The 19,898-nt window shown below is 35.3% G+C and overlaps 1 protein-coding gene and 1 long non-coding RNA gene across 2 annotated transcripts in view; one reads left to right on the top strand and one right to left on the bottom strand.

Annotated features, from left to right (window-relative positions):
• The window catches only part of LOC128555392 (uncharacterized), a 65,258-nt gene that overhangs the window by 15,865 nt on the left and 29,495 nt on the right, over window positions 1-19,898 (top strand). The gene's annotated exons all lie outside the window — the stretch shown is intronic.
• The window catches only part of LOC123565048 (high-affinity choline transporter 1-like), a 121,126-nt gene that overhangs the window by 78,285 nt on the left and 22,943 nt on the right, over window positions 1-19,898 (bottom strand). Inside the window, exon 2 of the mRNA XM_045359049.2 lies at window positions 17,624-17,713. The gene's annotated coding sequence lies outside the window, so the exon portion shown is untranslated. The remainder of the gene's footprint in view (window positions 1-17,623; window positions 17,714-19,898) is intronic.

The raw sequence follows: 19,898 nt of genomic DNA, 5'->3' as shown, positions 1-19,898 counted from the left end.
AAAATTACCAAGGAGTTACAGAATACTGGCAGTAGGGGGCAACTACAAATAAACATTTTTTTTCAGTTTGGTTTGGTTTTGGTTGTATGGTGACTTTTCTATACCTTGACCCAAGGTGTCTCCCTGAGTAATATTTTACCACAGGCAAGCAACTGACCTTCCATAGGCCTTTACATTAAGAATTCTACACCACACCTGTAAGGACAAGTGATTCTAAGTCACTCACTCACCTGGGACCTTTACTGTTAAGACAAAGAGAACCCTTCAAATGAAAACTGAGATATGTATAGACAAAGAATGTATATTTATTTGTAATAGGTAAGAGCTATTCATGTATTTCTTTTAACTATGACAATGCATGAATATTGCAAAGTAATAATTTACCAGAAAAACAGATCTTCTTTAAGCCAGATCCAGATTTTTTTTAAAAAGAAACACCATTTGGTGGCATGATCACATAATATCTGATGCAACCTTTCTATAATAAATCAATAAATTATAAAAAGTGAAACAGAATTTTTGTTTGCACATCTGTCATATGCAGAATGCAATCTAAACATTAATTTCAATCTAATCAATCTAAAGTTACTAATGTAAAGACAAGTATAATAATTATATACTTAATCAATTGTTTTGCTTTGATGTTTTTTCATTGAGAAAAAGTCATCATAAGAAATGAAAAATATTTGAATTTAGTTTTATTCTGATCTAAAAGCTTTTTTCTTAGATTTTAGAGTTTTGCTTAAATTAATTTGGTGCTTCCCAAAAGTAGTGCTTCCCACAATGAGTGCTTCCCACTTCCCAAAAGTAGTGCTTCCCTGACTTCCCACAATAAGTGATTCCCACTTCCCAAAAGTAGTGCTTCCCACTTCCCAAAAGCAGTGCTACCTAAAAGTAAGCCCTTATTAACTACCTCACAGACCAGACTCCTTTATCACAAGTCTAGTGCTGTTATTTAGCTGCACAACCACCGCCTACATTAATCAAACAATATAACAGTTCAATAAATTGATCAGTACAAATATCTCCTACCATTTCACATGACATCTGGCACTTTCCCATAATTTCCTTTTATAACAGTTTGAGATTCCACACCAATGTTCAAGTTCAATTGAATTTGCTTGGTCCTAATAAGGAAGATTTCAATTTGTGTAGGAGTATATATTTGTGGCAGGCTAGTGTTTTTCGGCGAACGCCGTCTAAGAATGAATTCGTTACCTATGCCACATAACTTCAGTTTGCAAATCAAACTACTTGAAAACGCATTATAGATAATTTATCAAAATGGAAGATTTATGCAACACTCTGCCTGATTGGACGAGAGTGTCAATTTCTTTCACTCTGTTGATTGTGCTACGCTGAGTGAAATGTAGACAAAGCGTTTATCCTAAACGACGCTGTTCACAGTTTTAAAGCTAACTTTGGTTCAGTATATTTAGCAGGAATATTGATATATCTCAAAATGATAAGTAAGTTTAATAAATATGATAAAAACCTGTTCAAATACCAACATATATCAAATTAAAGAAAGAGCTGAATACGGTCTGCGTATCACATGAATAAGGGTGTTATAAGAGTCTTTTATGTAGAGAAGTGCTTTTTAAAAGATTTTCCTTGTTACAATTGTTGTCTGTATATGAAAAGGTTTCTTGCTTTTGTGACTTATTCAGATTGCATATTAAAATGAGTACTTGTTTGCTTTGATATATTTGTTATAAATTATTTAACTGATTTATTATATATGAATATTTTTCTTTAGTATGGTATGCAAATATTGAACTCAGTTGAAATCTGTTTTATTATGTATATGCTATATAATGACTGAATCTCATTACACTGAAATGAAGGTAATTAGCTGCATACAGTTTATCTATGTGATATGACTACGGTCAAACTTTGTTTATGAAACAGAAATATTGAAATAATTACAATTGTATGTTTTGCTTGACCTTCACTTTTTTATAGGTGTGACGTCATTGTCCAAAGATTCATGAATAGTGAATATGCATTTGTTAAAGCGGGATCAGTTGGCCTGTTTTAGAAATAAATAAAAATAATAAATAAAAAAATCCTTTAATTGATTTTTCTCATGTATTCTAATCAAACTTGATTTGTAGCATCTTTATTAGGCCCGCAGCCAACTTTGTTCAGCTGGGACATTGACCCCTTTTAGGGGCTGCTAGAGCTAAAACTAGAAATGCCTTTATACAGCGTCTCATGAACAGCTTGGTGGATCTTTGTCATACTTGGTCTGGAGCATCATTATAAGGTCCTCTTCCAAATTTATTTATATAGGAACTTGGGCCCTATTAGGGACCACTATAGCTAAAAGCAGATATGCCTTTCTTCGCATTAACCACTAAAATGTAATGGATTTTTATCAAACTCGATGTGTAACAATATCGTAAGGTCTCCTGCTATTTTGTTACAAATGGGTATAGGGACCAATTTAGCTAAAAATATAAACACGTTTAATGACCTCTTCTCATGAACCGCTTCATGAATCTTCATCAAACTACTGCTGTAATTATTTGCCTAAGGATAAACGAAACAAAATTGCAACCTTACGAAACCTTTGCGAAAAATTAAAAGAGAACCATTTAAATTGTTAAAGTGTGGTGCTTAGTTTTGCAATTTGAAAAATGTTAGATGAAAGATGAATGTTAGATGAAAAATTCATAAACTTCTTTCCTTATTACAATTCGCCGACCATCATTTTTAAAGATATTTCTTGTTAGACATATCTTTATACAGGGTGGCCAGCACACATAACTTTCCCATCCTGATTCAGATAACACTTAGCCTAACACAACAGATTTTCTAAGTTTAAGTGTGTCGAAGACAGCAAAATGTGTGCTTTCCTTCACATCTGTTCTCAGTTGTTTTCTCACGCTTTGTTCGACTACTTTTTTGTGGAAAAAACTTTGTAGATAATGTACACACTTATACAGCTGCTAAGGAGGAAGTGTTTGAGAAAAGTACTGAGAACTGTATGTACGGTATCCAAAAGTCATGTGGGCTGACCATCTTGTATATAAATAGGATCATGATTTTGCTCCTACTCTCAATACCAAATAACCTCCCTTTATTCATGTAAGCCATTTGCAAATTGTGACACATGACAAAATGATGTTTCTGATTCTATTTAACACTTAATTATGATAAGACAAAACTAAAGTATGAAAAATAAAACTGATTGCATACCTTAGTTTGCCCCCATTTTTACCCTCAGTCTTAATTTGTTAGAGTAAATAACAGTATTTTTGTTATCAAGGTTCATATCACTAAGGTTAGTTTACTTTAAAAAGGTGAAAATGTACTCCTACTTTTACTATCTGATATAGCAATGCAGTTTTAGATAATCATTAATCAAATCTTTTTATCTTAATAACAAAATTTCACACCAAATGTTCAGACTGAGAAAATTCAAAATCATGCTTTTTTGACAAATTGAAAGAATATAGCTTACATTGTAAATACCAAGTCATCATGTAACTTGCACAGTTTAAAACATTGTTCATTCTAATAGGTTTGTTTTGTTTTCAACTGATAAAAAAAATATTTTCAGGCAACCTTTATTGTTTGTAGAAAAATTGTGCTTTTTTGACAAATTGAAAGAATATTATAGCTATGAACAGTGTAAATACCAATTTGTCATGTAACGTGCACAGTTAAAAACATTGTTCATTTTAATTGTTTTTGTTTTTTTCAACTGATAAAAAATATTTTTAGGCAACCTATATCCAGTTTGTAGATGAATTTCATAATTTTGCTCAAACTGATTTCAGGACCTTTTTTCCTAGCTAATTTTGCTCAAGCAGCTCAGACAATAGTTTTAGCAATTCCATTAAAGTATTAGTTTATGTTTTATTCCAAACTTAAATTGTTCATTACATCCCTATAGAAAGTTAAAGGAAAAATCACTGTGCAAACAGGATATAACCTTTGTTCATGACATCCTTATAACAAGTAAAAGGAAAAATCAGTGATCAAACAGGATATAACCTTAAAACAATGGTACAGTTCTTAGTAATACATGGCAACCCTGATAATTCACTTATTATCAGTCAACCAGATATTTGAGTAGGAGTTTAAAATTATGAATTGTTTGAAATAGGACCAATATAACATCAGATTCCTGTGGTATACTGCAGAATCAGGACCAGACTGTGAGGCTATCTGTATTACATTATTTATTAATAACAGAAAGGTATAACTGTGACAGTTACCCTGATTACTGCAATAAAAGCTAATCATTTACACCAGACAAACAAACTGCCTACATTAATTATTTAAGAGGCAAAACTAATCCTTTAGAAACTGCTGATAAATGATACAGAAAAGGGTAAAATTTTATTAACCCTTAGCCTGCTGGTGGCAAGTGGTTCTGCCTTTGCGACCAGTTCAGACCAAGATCAGCCTGCACCTCTGTGCAGTCTGATCATGGTCTGCAGTGTTCGCCATTCAGTCAGTATCATTTTGGTAAGCATCCCCTTTTGACTGTTAATGGTACTGTCCAAATTGAAAGATGGACAAGTTCATTATAGAAATTTAGCAGGGTATTTAAAGGGTTAAGGAACCAACAACTATACTAACCTCAGCCCTTCATGTATGTGTGAGGCATATGTATGCGATATGAGAGATGTTTTGGGGCAATTTTCTTCTTACGGAAAGAATGAATTGTAAAACAGGGCTACGCAATTTGAGATTATATTCAAACCCTTTTCTGATATTTAGCATTTCAATATAATAAACCTGTCTTGTGAAAATCACACCCAGGCCTCGGCCTATGGGCATAATAGGTAGCTGAGCCTGCAAGACAGAAGATTTATCTCTCTGTTCCATCAGTTTTGAATATTTCAGTCTCTTTCCTTGTTGGAAGTTATTTGCTAGAGAAGTCACGGCAGAGTAAGCTCAGTGCTCTTCAACCTTTAACAAGATATAACTCTGCAATAGGGAGCGTAGATTAAATTTTTACAAGTCACAGCTCTATGAGGAGCGTAGATTAAATTGTGCACTTTAACCTTTAATGAATCATGTCTCTGTAAAAGGGAGTGTAGATTAAACTTTGCATGCCAGTCTTTAGGAGTCAAGGCTATGTACTTGGGACATAGCTTTAACTGTGCACTCCAACATTTAATGAATCATATCCCTGTAACAGGGAGTGTAGACTTTTAACGAATCATGTCTCTGTAACAGAGAGCATAGATTAAACTGTGTGTGCCAATCTTTACCCAGTCATGGCTCTGTACTAGGGACATAGCTTTAACTGTGCACTCCAACCTTTTACCAAGTCATGGCTCTGTAATACCAAGCATAGATTAAACTGTGTACTCCAACCTTAAACAAGTCATAGTTGCAGATTAAACTGTGCACTCCTTTAACGAGGCACAACTACTTGAAAACACAGTCACTGTGTGCAATTAATTGCATGTTATAATATTTTATAATGAAATCGATAAAAAATAAATTCTTCTCAAGCTTTTTATAAAGCATGATGTCAGGAAAATATTAATAATCTCCACTTTAATGAGATTTTGAATCGACAGGTTGTCTCATTATAGAACAGATAGAAACTGAGTAGCTGCAGGGATATAGACTGTGACACTGATGTTGACAGAGTATAATGTATCCTCAAATAGTTCCTGTAATAACCAGTCTAACATTCATCTCTACAAATTGAAGACTGAAGATCTCTGATCAATTTCGAGATTAAGGCAATAACGTGACAGATGAATTAACATGTGACAAGGGAATACTGAATGTCAGTTTGACCTCAAACTTTGACTAACCACGCCAAGCGGCCAAAGAGGCCGTTTTCTGACACCTTAACAGTGACCTTTTGATGTCAGAAATTAAAAAATTGTGAAACCATAGGTATCCATCCTGACAAGTTAATACATGTTTTGAGTGCCACTGCCACAGTGACCTTGACATCTTACCAATGTAGCAAAAGATAAGCAAGGGTCGTCTACTGAATTTAAGTGATAAAGAAGAGGGCCATGATGGCCCTCACCTGAGTTTAATTGCTTGCTTGAACAAATTTCTTTGCTAATGCTTCGAAAACAAAACAACTAGGTGAGTAGGTCATGGTAAAGATTATTCAAGAAAACTACTGAAATCTGTTAAAAAATTATACAATGCAGTCCAAATCTCTTTGCTGTAGCTTCAATACAAGGAGTAGGTCAGTAGGTCAGGGTTAAGAATATTAAAGCCGAGTATTGAAATCTGTATCAAAAGTTATATAAGTGGTCCAAATTTCTATGCTGTACCTTCAAAAACAAGAAAGTAGGTCAGTAGGTCAGGGTTAAGAATATTAAAGCTCGAGTATTGAAATCTGTATCATACATACTTGTGGTCCATTTTTTATTTCTTTGTAATTGCTTCAAAAACAAATAAGTCTATGTAAAACAATGGACCATCCAGGTGTGGCCTATATTGACCCCAGGGTCATGATTTGAACAATCTTGGTAGAGAACCACTAGAGCATGCCACCTACCAAATATCTAAGCTCGGGCCTTATGGTTTCAGAAAAGAATTCTTTTAAAGGTTTTCTATATAAGCCAATGTAAAAACTGTTGACCCCTGGGTGCAGTCAATTTTGACCTAGGGTCATTATTTGAACAAACCTGATAGCTGACCACTAGGCTATACTAAATACCTAATATCTAAGGTCTGGGCCTTATGGTTTTGGACAAGAAGAGTTTTAAAGCTTTTCCCTACATGCCACATACTCTAAGCTCTGGGCCTTATAGTTTAAGACAAGAATTTTTTTAAAGGTTTTTCCCTAAACAAGTCTATTTAAACCATGTGTGTCCAAGGCATCGCCAGTTTTAACCCCAGGGGGGTAATTTGAACAATCATGGTAAAGGACTACTACACGATACTACAATACCAAAATATCAAAGCCCTAGGACATGTGGTTTTGTACAAGAAGATTTACAAAGTTTTTTCCTACATAAGTCTATATAAATCATGTCACCCCCAGGGTGGGGCTATATTTGACCCTATGGGGATAATTTGAACAATCTTTGTAGAGAACCAAGATCTTATGGTGATACAAGTTGTGTGCAAGTTTGGTTAAAATCCAATCATAAATGAAACTGCTATTGTGCAGACAAGACCAAAATAGCCAATTTCTGGCCCTTTCAGGGGCCATAACTCTAGAACCTATGGTGGAATATGGCTGGTTCAAGGAAGGAACCAAGATCTTATGGTAATACAAGTTGTGTGCAAGTTTAGGTAAAATCAAATCATAAATGAAACCACTATCGTGCAGACAAGAAATTGTTGACCGATGGACATCAAGCAGTCACAAAAGCTTTGGCTCAGGTGAGCTAAAAAGTCAGATACAGTTCTTCAATCTATTTAATACAATTTTTACACAGTTGCAGTTCTAACATTTCAAAATGGTGTGTCGCTACAGTACCCACTGACCGAATACTTCTTCCCACAATTTTTTATGACATATAGATAAGTATAGTTATTTGTACATCCAACCAGAAGTTGTCTTTCATGACAGTGGCATATTCCCCAATGTTAAAAACTATCCTCTTTGATACTTCCAACCAACTCTCATAGATAAACCGAACTGCTGCAAGAACACTGCAGATGAACATTTCTAAATGCATTAGTTTAAATTGAATTAACACTTTCATTGATCCTCAACTAATGGATAAGTGAGATTGCTAATTCCTCTGCAGTAAAGTAGTTTCGATATAACAGTGTATTTTTCCTTGACTGAGGAAACATAACAGCAGGTTTTCTGTGACAATTTTGTTACACCCATAACATCTCAAGTAAATTTTTCTTTACCTTTAGTTTCATGAGGAGGAGCTGTCATAGTTCAGATTTATACCGTGATTCTTCAACACTTAGCTAGTAAAGTTACTCCGTTACACTTGATACAAGCAGGTAATATAAATCACAATTATATCATTTATATTGTTCTCAAATAAATTTATTTAAAACATATGATTGTACCAGTGGCAGAGGGTAACAAACAAATTTCCCCCATTTTAACAAAACTTAGAAAACTGAACTTAAAAATGATGCTAAAATCAAAATTTCATTTACCTCGGATCATAAATTTTGGATATATTTTAAAAAGCAGACACCTGCATCCGAAAACATAGCATACTTTACAGTAGACTAAACATTTGGAAATCCGCTGCACATTCAAATAGAGTTCAACGTTGCACAATTAATACAAATAGAACAGCCAATTTCCAACTAAATTAAATTTGTTAAACTGACAAAATGTCATGAGAAAAGTTTCAAGACTGAATCAAACACACTGCTACCTAATCAGTGGATCTTTTGATGTGATTTGTACCTGCTTTAGATAGGTTATAACGAGACATGTTCAAAGGACCATTTGTGTGAAATTGTTTCAAAATTGGACCATCGGTTTAGGAGGAGATGTCATTTGAAGAATTTTCTATTTTTAGCTCTGGTGGCCCCTATATATATGCAAACAAGCGGTACTGTTTGAACAACTTTGGTAGAGGACCATCCAAGGAACATCCATGCCAAGTTTCATCAAAATCCATTCAGTGGTTTTCAATGAGATGTCGTTTAAACCCAACTGTTGATGATGGACAAACGGACACACACACAATGGACACAGCGTGATCACAACAGCTCACCATTAGCACTTTGTGCTCAGGTGAGCTAAAAATATTCAAGGCATTTGAGTCAAATGTTCACAAGTTAAAAACGGCTAGAAGGGTAGTGTCACCTTGACCTTTAAAATCCAAATCATCCACTGACCAAAAACTGAATAGGTTATTTTGAATAAACAGAGGTACTGCCCTAGTCATAAAGTTCAGTTTAATCACTAGCATTCTCTATCTAGGTAAACGTTTAACAGTTATTTCAGTATATTAATGTTTAGGAGTATATCATCAAAACACAGAAATATTTGTGAAAAACGAACAACAACATGTTCTATCGTACTGCCCCGTACAATGGATACTTAAAATATTTGCAAAAAGTTGTCTCCCTTTAAAAATGAATGCCATTTGTAAAGAAATAAAGATAAACAATTGCTGAAAACCTAGTTATGTGAAATTTCATCACTGGGACATTATTGCAAATGCATCAAAACAGATATTTAACAGTTCTTTGAAAATGGTGAGTTTTTAAAGGTGCTGAACTGTCTGAAAGTGTAGTCCTTTCCCGGAATTCAATGTATATACCAGTAAACTGACAATTTGTTCTGTAGAGAAATATTTGTTTGTTTGTTTGTTTTGGGTTTAACGCCGTTTTTCAACAGTATTTCAGTCATGTAAAGGGCAGTTAACCTAACCAGTGTTCCTGGATTCTGTACCAGTACAAACCTGTTCTCCGCAAGTAACTGCCAACTTCCCTACATGAATCAGAGGTGGAGGACTAATGATTTCAGACACAATTAATATAGATGTTTTATATTCTTATCAATTTTCGTGTGAAACAACCCTTTCTTTCTATGATTTGGTGTTGTTTGATTTTTTTCCCTCAAAATGTAAGGCTAAGAGCTAATATATCAAAATATGAGAAAGAAAAATTTAATACTGTATACATGTACATGTTTACAAATATTTTAAATACTGTACTTGAAAAGATTGCACCATTTAGCATGTATATTTCCCTTACAGAAGAGAAAAAGGCCTGCTGCGTACTCTTGCTGTGTACATACAGCGTATATGATGCGTACATGATGTGTACTGAAATCAAGGGCTTTAAATAGTACGCAGGATATACACCGCACATACACCGATAGTACGTTTGTAGTACACTTTTGACATGCAAATGAGCTCTGCCGTGTACTACTTGCTGCGTACATGCTGTGGACTACATAGTACACATGATGTACGCTGGAGGAATTTAGTACGCGGGAAATAGTACGCAGCATGTACGCGGCACATACACTTTTCACATGCAAATGAGCCTGCGGTGTACTACCCCTGCGGCGTACATGCTGTGTACTCCTGGCCCGAGTCCTGCGGCATACATATTGTGTACTCCTGCTGCATACATGCTGTGTACTCTTCTGGCGAAACTGCTGTGATAATGTAAATTCCTTACCCCACCAACTTTTGTATGCAAATGCTGATCATTTGGACAGAAAAAAAAACAGAAAAAAGATAAGTGACATGCATCAATAAGTATTTGCCCTTACCAAAGTAATGTAGATTGATGTTATCAAATAAATTAGTATGCTTTTCTTCATCCACTTTTCAATGAAATAAATCAATTTTTGTACTATGTAATTTGGTAAACATTTGAAGAAAATGGCGTAACTGCATCAAGGGGAAACAACTTTAATGCAACTAAATATAAGTGTTATGATTTATTATAGACGATGTGTGCGTAGTATGTATTTATTTTGATTAAAATCCATCTGAAAACAATCTAGGACTGGAATTATATAAGCATTAATACACTTTTACGTCCGTAAAAAGTAGCGCACCAACAAATTTTGGATTGATTTTTTCCAATGGGGCGAGCTCAACTATTCTATGCTATTAAGATAAAAGTTACTCGGAAATCAAGTTCTTGCTTCCAAAAAAAAAAAAAATGTACAAATCCTTCCTGCATGAAGTGTACTTCAGACTTTTACCTAAAAAAATTCAAAGTATAAACACCAAAAGAAAATGAACAAGTCCCTCCCGCATATATAAAATTTACTTCAGACTTTAACTTATAAAAAAAAAACTAGGTATAAATGCCAAAAGAAATTGTACAAGTCTTTCCAGCGTATATGAAGTGTACTGCACAAATTTCAAAGTATCTGCGGTGTACATGCAGTGTACTATTTTCTTGTACAAGTCCCTCCTGCGTACATGCAGTGTACTCCTTAAATTTTCAGAGTCTGTGCTGCGTACCTGAAGTGTACTAGTGACCTCCTGCGTACATGCTGTGTACTTGTCGAAATAGTATGCGGCATGTACGCGGCATGCGGTGTATGTAAAATGTACTCCTCTGGCGTACTACTGTGTTTGCGGCATATACACAGCAAATACGCAACATGTACGCCACAGAGGCTTGCTTCTGTAAGGGTTATCATCAAAGTTAATTCATGTTTACAAATGGACAAATCAGATAAACTCATTGTTAACTAGCTCTAAAGTCTGTAACACAGTAATCAAAGTTCTTTTCATCATTTCATCGTAAATTTGTCTAATTCTGGTCAAATTTAATAGGGAATCGATCCAATCAATTTTTGTTGTGAAAATCAGGATTGATCCCTCTTTAGTAACATGCTATATACTGAATGAGATATATACTATCAAATCAAAAAATATGTACTTCCGGCAAAACACAGAGCATCTGACTTCGATTTTTTGGAAGAATACATTGATGTCTTTTTCCTTGTGCCTAATAAGCGTCCACATAACTTGTCCGAACCGCAATGTCTTGCACATCAGTACAAATATGGATATATGGTAATAATATACATGTAGTGTGCACTTGTAAATAAAAGCACCTAGTGAGCACAGATCATATGAATAAATATACCTCTCCGGAGGGTGCGCCTATCCAAGAGGCAGAAATTACTTGTAATACAATACAATATGGACAGTGTTGTTTTTATTCCAAAATCTACCTTTAAATAGATGGGGAATCTATCCTACACATAGTGATGAAAATCGGGATCCCTCTACGTTAACATGCGATATACTGAATGAGATATTTACTATCAAATAAAAAATGTCTCCTTCCATGCAGTCATTAAACAGTTCTTTTCAAATGTTATGGGATGAGTTGAAGTCGGATCGATTCCCAATTGAGGCAGTGCCTTATTTCATATTATTTTACAGATATAATAGTTGAAAACTTTAATGTCCCTTGATAATTCTGGCAAAAACTTTCATAATACTAAAAGTCACAGAGAACTTATGCCTCGCTGACTGGGAAGTTGAAACTAACAACCCCATGATCTTTACATACAGACTTTCCCTAATGAGCTAAGCAGACAAACAGAGGTAATATTAAAAGTGACAGTACAAAAGTGACTGCATGTACATGTAAGAACACAAGTTTAAAAGTAAAACTCAAGTACAATTTTTCAAATAAAAATTTATACCAATACTCAATATCATAAATGTCTTTTATATCTTTTGACCTATGGGTCACATACTAGTCATAGCCAATTTCCATACCAAGTTTGAGGGTCCTAGGTTCAAATGCTGCATTTTTGTACTAACATGACTATTCCTTACCCTGGAAGACATACATAACATTTAAAACCAAACTCATTAGATGCTGCTGATATATATTAGTTTACATAAAATAAAGGGAGGTAATTTGTCATAAATTCAGTCAAACGTTATCTACCCTCATTGTCCGAGTCCATCTGATGGCACAAATAACATTTCAAATCAGTATCTTCATTGGTTACTGAGATACACCCATTTTAATTTGAAACAAGGAGCTGCGTTCAATAAACGCTTGATGCCCCCCCGGTGGCATCCTTGTCGATACAAAGCAACCTAAGTCCAAAATGAGGTCAAGGTCAAACTGAGGTCAGGTGATGTTTGAAGATGAGGAATGGTCACAGGTTACATCTGTATTAGTATCAATTCATTCTTGTAAGTGGTATTGATGCTAGACGAAACGGTCCCATTTGGTTAACCAAGAGATGGCCCATATAAAGCAACCTAAGTCCAAAATGAGGTCATGGTCAAGGTCAAACTGAGGTCAGGTGATGTCTGAAGATGGGGAATGGTCACAAGTTACATCTGCATTAGTATCAAGTCATTCTAGTAAGGGGTATTGATGCTAGACGAAACGGTCCCATTTGGTTAACCTCGTACGGACGGACGAACGGACAGGACGATCACTATATGCCTCCCGCATCAGTAGATGCCGGGGGCATAAAAAAGGGAGCTGATTTGACATAAAATCAGACTCAGTCCATAGCTATCTACCCTGATTGCCTCAGTCCAACTTAAGACAATAATGAAATTTCAAATGAGTTCTATAAATATTTACCGAGATAAATCCATTTTTATTAAAATCAAGGGAGGTAATCATGCTTTGGTATATGCATGTAGAAGATACAAAGTACAAGCCTATACAACAATATATTAGTAAAGTATTCATATCGATAAATGTTCAATCAAGAGTTACCTAATATGACTATTTCTTACCATGGAAGACATAAATAACGTTTCAAACCAATCTCATTAGAAGCTGCTAAGGTGTATTCATTTAGATAAAAAATAAAGGGAGGTAATTTGTCATAAATTCAGTCAATATGTATCTTCACTCATTGTCCAAATCCAGCTTTTGACATAAATGAAATTTCGTATCAGTATCTTCATTAGTTATGGAGATTATACAAAGGGAGGTAATTTGACATAAAATCAGTCCATAGTTATCTACCCTGATTGTCTCAGTCCAACTAATGACAATAATGAAATTTCAAATAAGTCCTGTAAGTACTTACTGATATAAATCCATTTTGATTACAATCAGGGGAGGTAATCAGATATAAAATAACTCTGGAACCTACATTTGGATCTGACAGATTCGTCATGGAATCCAAGATTTATTGTTGTTGAAGATATTTTGGAAGTTTGTATCAATTCAAACCATAAATGAAGTCTCTATATGGCTGCAAAAGCCAAAAAAGCAAATTCTGGACCTTTAAGGGGCCATAACTCTGGAACCCATGATGTAATCTGGCCAGTTCAAGAAAGGAACCGAGATCTTATGGTGGCACACGTTTTGTGCCAGTTTGATTCAATTCAAATCATAAATGAACCTGCTATTGTGCAGACAAGGTCAAAATAGCTAATTCTGGCCCTTTCAGGGGCCATCACTCTGGAACTCATAATGGAATCTGACCAGTTCAAGAAACGAACCAAGATCTTATGGTGGCACAAGTTGTATGCAAGTTTAGTTAAAATAAAATCATAAATGAAGCTGCTATTGTGCAGACAAGGTCAAAATAGCTAACTCTGACCTTTTTAGGGGCCATAACTCTGGCACCCATAATGGAATCTGGCCAGTTCAAAAAAGGAACCAAGATCTTACAGTGATACAAGTTTTGTGCAAGTTTAGTTAAAATCAAATCATAAATAAAGCTGCTATTGTGCAGACAAGGCCAAAATAGCTAATTCTGGCCCTTTCAGGGACCATCACTCTGGAACTCATATTGGAATCTGACCAGTTCAAGAAAGGAACCAAGATCTTATGGTGACACAAGTTGTATGCAAGTTTAGTTAAAATAAAATCATAGATGAAGCTGCTGTTGTGCAGACAAGGTCAAAATAGCTAATTCTGACCCTTTTAGGGGCCATAACTCTGGAACCCATAATGGAATCTGGCCAGTTCAAGAAGGGAACCAAGATCTTACAGTGATACAAGTTTTGTGCAAGTTTAGTTAAAATCAAATCATAAATAAAGCTGCTATTGTGCAGACAAGGTCAAAATAGCTAATTCTGGCCCTTTCAGGGGCCATCACTCTGGAACTTATAATGGAATCTGACCAGTTCAAGAAAGGAACCAAGATCTTATGGTGACACAAGTTGTATGCAAGTTTAGTTAAAATAAAATCATAAATGAAGCTGCTATTGTGCAGACAAGGTCAAAATAGCTAATTCTGGCCCTTTTAGGGGCCATAACTCTGGAACCCATAATGGAATCTGGCTAGTTCAAGAAAGGAACCAAGATCTTATGGTGACACAAGTTGTATGCAAGTTTAGTTAAAATCAAATCATAAATAAAGCTGCTATTGTGCAGACAATGTCAAAATAGCTAATTTCGGCCCTTTCAGAGGCTGTAACTCTGGAACCCATAATGGGATCTGGCCAGTTCAAAAAAACAACTGAGATCTTATGGTGATACAAGTTGTGTGCAAGTTTGGTTAAAATAAAATCATAAATGAAACCTCTATCGTGCAGACAAGAAATTGTTGACGGACACACGATCGTACGGACGGATGCACAGACGACGGACGAAGGGTGATCACAAAAGCTCACCTTGTCACTATGTGACAGGTGAGCTAATAAAAAGAAATAAGATAGTTTACAATCAGTTTAAAGGTGCATTGCAATTAATCATCCATTAGGCTTTCTGTATCAGCAACATAAATTAACCTTGATTTGTCAAGGTAACCTGGTCAACCTTAAAGTATCAAATCTGTTCATCAATTTCCGGTGAACTGTAAACACCTTTAAGGGCTTTAGCTGACCTTTGAGATCTATTATCTGATATCAATGGTCACTGCATAAAATGCAGCCAAGTCCTTGACGATGAATGTCTAACATCTAATCTTGACAAAGATGTTCGAATTTTTTTCCCCCTCAGAGGTGTAAATACGCTAATGATCAATAGCAAACTTCTATCTCATGAATTTTATCCTTATATGGTAATACATACTGTCCCGCTGAAAGAGACATTTCAAAATTCATTTACGTATAAACGTCCTCCTACAGAAAGGCCCATTGTGTTCATTCTAAAAACAGATCGCACCCTAAATATCTATTTGTAATCATCAGTTTGGAAGTCGTACCACTGAAAACGACCATATATAGTGTATCTTGGCAATCTCGCATGATCTATGACACCCATTCTATGTATCAATCAGTTAAGACGATCAAAACAACATGAACATTACAACATTTACCAATAAAGTATGTCTGTGTTTCCATAGCAACCAGATTCATGATCATTCTTCAGACTATAAATGGTAGTCTTTATTCCCCTCCCAAATCGAAGATTCACATTTCTGCTCAAAACAGACTCTAAAGAAAAAGATCAAGATGTCCCAGCATTGCTTTCTCTATAGGAAAAATTGAACGTTACCAGCTAGTACCGAAATTGCAAAGGCTGTAACAAGATTTTTTTTCCAGAATATGATACCAGCTTTATGAATCAATTGATTTACTCTTGCAGTGCAGTATGACAAGCCGGTGCACCTTCCTCCATTTCATTTATTGCATGATAATTACCAGCAATATTATATCTAGGATTGACATGATATGGAGATTGGTGCTTTTTTGTACAATATTGAAATTAATTGTCTCTACGGCTTTCCTACCATCTTACAAAATAATGAATTAAATTAGATTTTAAAATAATAATAATAATTAAATAATGATAATTAAATGATAATTAAATGATAACAATTAAATTTTGTGGGATGAGTGCGAAACTACTGTAACTGTATATATATAAAGAATAAGATACAATAGTTTCACGCTGTGCCCTCAAGTATCATTAGTATGAAAATTTTATGCACATTATCGAAAAAGGAGAATTTATACTGGACAGTATAACAGTAATTATAGTTGGCAATACCTAAAAGTTTTACTCACCATTACGAAGCCAATGACTACAATCTAATATCTCCACCCCCTAATATTTAGTATTTTTACAACCTTAAGTTCCAAGCTTTCTTCAACTTAAATATTGGTACAAGTTAAAATTTAGTTATATCTTAATAAGATCATATCAATATTTCATTAACAGCTGTTTAAATCCAGATATGCTCATCAACATGTTAAGAGCAGTGTCAGACACATTTTTGGATGTCTAAGTGACATTTATGGTGCACAAATGAGATACTCGTTAACAAGATTTGTAACTTAAGATCAGCTTAACTGGGCTTAAGGAGGCTTCAGTGGGACTTATACAGCTATAAACAAGTGTCTGTATCTTATAATAGTCTTATTAATGTCTGCAATGTATGCTGTTTCCTCCTCCTGTCTGAAAGAGTACTTTCTGTTTTCCTTTTCTGTAGCGAGTATTTACTTTAAACCTTTGATAATTAAAATGAAATCTATCTGATTAAAGATGTCAGGTTGATAGATAGTGGCTGCTGATAAAATGCAATTAAAGCTGCATTTAAATAGATTTCATTTAATCAAAATCAGTTTCACTTTGCCAAGTCTTCAGTATTCAGCTGTACTTTAAGGCAAATAGAAGAGTTAATTTTTTCCCCAACTTTCAAGAAAATATTACATTCAAATATAATGCTTGCAATGAAGTAAAGAGAAGGCTGATAAGAGAGAGCTGTAGAAATGTAGAAAAAAAGTATTCAATAATGTTTTAAAGAACTGAGTATATTTTCTTTGAGCATGTCAACCAATGGATATAAGATAATTAGTGAATCAAAGGGTACACCTTAGCATTGAATTTTACAAAAAGATCCTTTGGAAGCACAAACAAGTACTCTAACAGCACATATGGTTTGACTCTGTTCTTGAGAGGTAATGAAATGTGCAACATCACTCATACCGCCTAGCACAGGCAGAATGGACTTCATGATCCAAAAGGACGAGAAAAATATAACAACATACCAAACTTTTCTTTTTCTTTTGCTTGTAGTGGCTGGGTCTTGTCTTGTCACAATTCAAAATTCAGAATTCTTGGGACTAATGGTTCCGTCTAATAATGTTGTGCATTTACGTGAAGAAAAAATGCCTCTGGAAAGGAGCGAGACATCAATCAAATTTATTGACACAATATTTACTTGTGACTCTGTTTCTGCATTACATTGCATTTCAGGTATCAGGGACCATAGACTGCAACAATGTGTGGTCACACTATAGCATGATAAGGCAATTTTCATTTGAATGTCTGTTGCAACAGAATGCATTACAGTCCCATTGTAAAACATTGAACTAACCTCTTATAGTAGTGTCCCCTGGAAAAGTACTGTAAGTAAAAACATGGACCCGCCGATGACTGTCTACAGTAACTCACTTCCCGTTTAATTCTGAAAACATACAGACAAACTGATATGCAGGCATTTGTGTTTGACCTGATGCTCAGAGAAAAAAAACATGGATCACATGAAACTAACCTTCTTCTTCTTGTTCGCAACTACACTGTCAGACCAGTAGCCTCGATGAAACTTGTGGTTTGCCGCAGATCCTCAATGCCTCCATACAGTTTCTTGTGGATTGAGGTATCTATCGGCAAAGTCGCAGCTCTCTCCTAGTCATGACTTTTACATCTCTGAAGTATATGCTCCGCAGTCTGATCTTCTTCACCACATGGACAAGTTGGCGATGATGCCAGTCTGTATTTCTTGTACATGTGAGCATTGAGCTTGTTGTGCCCTGAGTGGAGCCTGACCATCATTACTTGTTCAGACCGATCAAGGAGATGCATCTTCCTCCATCCTTGGTCTTGTTAGTGCCTTGATGATTGTGACTTTCTCCTTGTAACTCACAGGTTCTGTTGGTTGTTCTGACTGAGCTCCTAGCTTAGCCAGTTTATCTAACCTATTTCTCAGACATTTTGTTAGGACTTGACAAAATCCCTTAATCTGGGAATTGAGACTTTGAGTAAACTGTCTTGCAATACAAGGCATTTTTACAGAATTTTAATAGCCATTGAAACACTTTGCACAGTAATTTAAAGGTCATTTTAATTTCATAATTTGATAGAAAACAAGCTTTAAACCACGCTATAAAGAATTAAGTAACAATAATAGCTGTTTACATTATTGACCAAAATTCTTTTATAAAATGTTTTTCAGTTTCAAATATCAGAGCCAAATATTTATAGGCTATTAGCTTTATATCGGGAAATATGCACGAGTTCTTCAGCGGAAATATTGCATGACTTTAGATGCACTCATTCTTCCGCCGAAGAACGAGTGCATATTTTCCGATGCAAAGATAATAACCTTTTTATTACATACGCATCTACACGTATAAATATAATGTAAATATCATAAATTTGTTCAATAGCTTGAATAGGATTGGCAATACTGAACTAGATAGAAAAAAAATAGTGCAACAACACACACTGAATTACGTCACGCATCCGATATGAACTTCAGGCGTCAGTGTATGGAAAAATATTGACGTTTCCGGTACCAGTGTAACTTAACGGGGAATAGAAACGTGTATGTAATAATATCTGGTATTTTCACAGTGAACAAGAGCTGTCTCCATAGGATGACACATGCCCCCGATGGCACTTTGAATGAATAGTTATGGCCAATGTTAGAGTTTAGGACCTTTGACCTACGGACCTGGGTCTTGCGCGCGACACGTCGTCTTACTGTGGTACACATTCATGCCCAATAATTTTAAAATCCATGCATGAATGACAAAGATATGGACCTGACACGCCCATCAATGCACTATCATGAAATATGACCTTTAACGTCCAAGTGTGGCTTTGACCTTTGAGCTACGGACCTGGGTCTTGCGCACGCCACATTGTCTTACTGTGGTACACATTCATGCCAAGTTATTTGAAAATCCATCCATGGATGACAAAGAAATGGACCGGACACGAATGCACTATAATGAAAAATGACCTTTAACGTCTAAGTGTGACCTTGACCTTTGAGCTACGGACCTGGGTCTTGCGCGCGACACGTCGTCTTACTGCGGTACACATTCATGCCAAGTTATTTGAAAATCCATCCATGGATGACAAAGATATGGACCGGACACGAATGCACTATCATGAAAAATGACCTTTAACGTCTAAGTGTGACCTTGACCTTTGAGCTACAGACCTGGGTCTTGCGCGCGACACGTCGTCTTACTGTTGTACACATTCATGCCAAGTTATTTGAAAATCCATCCATCGATGACAAAGATATGGACCGGACACGAAAATTGCGGACAGACTGACAGACCGACAGACGGTTCAAAAACTATATGCCTCACTTCGGGGGCATAAAAATATCTAATATATTTTAATATTTTTCTCACTGGTAAGAAAATATAAAATGAGTAAAACTAGTCAAAACATGAAATAAAAAGAAACATTTTTACGTTTTACATGTAATATCAAAATATCTTTCACTCATGAATACCCTACCTTACATTTGCCACTGTGAAAATATTACATCTGGTGTTCATCAGTGAAAGATATTTCATTTGTTTATTTGATTTATTCACCAATATTTTGAATCACTATGTTGCCTCTGAAAC

The sequence above is a fragment of the Mercenaria mercenaria genome, chromosome 2 (genome assembly GCF_021730395.1).
Source record: "Mercenaria mercenaria strain notata chromosome 2, MADL_Memer_1, whole genome shotgun sequence".
In the NCBI taxonomy this organism is placed as follows: domain Eukaryota; kingdom Metazoa; phylum Mollusca; class Bivalvia; order Venerida; family Veneridae; genus Mercenaria; species Mercenaria mercenaria.
Note: the sequence above shows the minus strand (reverse complement) of the source record. Positions and strands in the feature narration are given on the sequence as shown.